Consider the following 748-nt stretch of genomic DNA (forward strand, 5'->3'; position numbering starts at 1 on the left):
TGATCCAGTTCAACCGTACTAATAAGCACAAATTACTCTAGACCAGGGGTAGGCAAGTTCGGGCCTAGAGAGCCGCAGTCCTGCAGAGTTCAGCTCCAGCCCTAATCAAACACACCTGAACAAGCTAATCAGTGTCTTCAGGATCACTAAGGCTATAGGCAGGTGAGTTTTGTTTTCAGGGTTGGAGCTGAACTCTGCAGGACTGCGGCTCTCTAGGACCGAACTTGCCTACCCCTGCTCTAGACGAACATTTGTGTGTCTTTTTTTATTGCTGAAGTGTGTTGAAATTTCTTCTTCTGCATTCTACTGTACGGACGTACATTGACTTTCCCTTCAGCCTGAGGCGCATTCATTTCACTTTTGGTATGAAAAGGCTTTTATATTTGCCAAAAATAGAACTTTTTTTATTTTAAAAACAAACAAGCAAGCCCTGTCCAGATTAAAAAAGTAACGGAACGTATTAAGTAACGCAAAAGTAACGTAATTAGTTACTTTTTATGGAGTAACGCGATATTGTAATGCATTACTTTTAAAAGTAACTTTCCCCAACACTGCATCTGGTATATGGTAATGTCATTTATGATATTGCCATGTACTTGTTCTGAAAACCTGGCATTACCATGGTATGTCCAAAACATGGATTGTGGTACGTTTTCTTACAGTAGGCTATTGGATTCATAATTCTGTGGGTTCACGCCCACAAAACTCCCCCCCACCCACCCCCTCACTCTCTCTCTCTCTCTCTCTC

This window comes from Sinocyclocheilus grahami, unplaced genomic scaffold (genome assembly GCF_001515645.1).
Source record: "Sinocyclocheilus grahami isolate Dianchi unplaced genomic scaffold, SAMN03320097.WGS_v1.1 scaffold64.1, whole genome shotgun sequence".
Classification (NCBI taxonomy): Eukaryota; Metazoa; Chordata; class Actinopteri; order Cypriniformes; family Cyprinidae; genus Sinocyclocheilus; species Sinocyclocheilus grahami.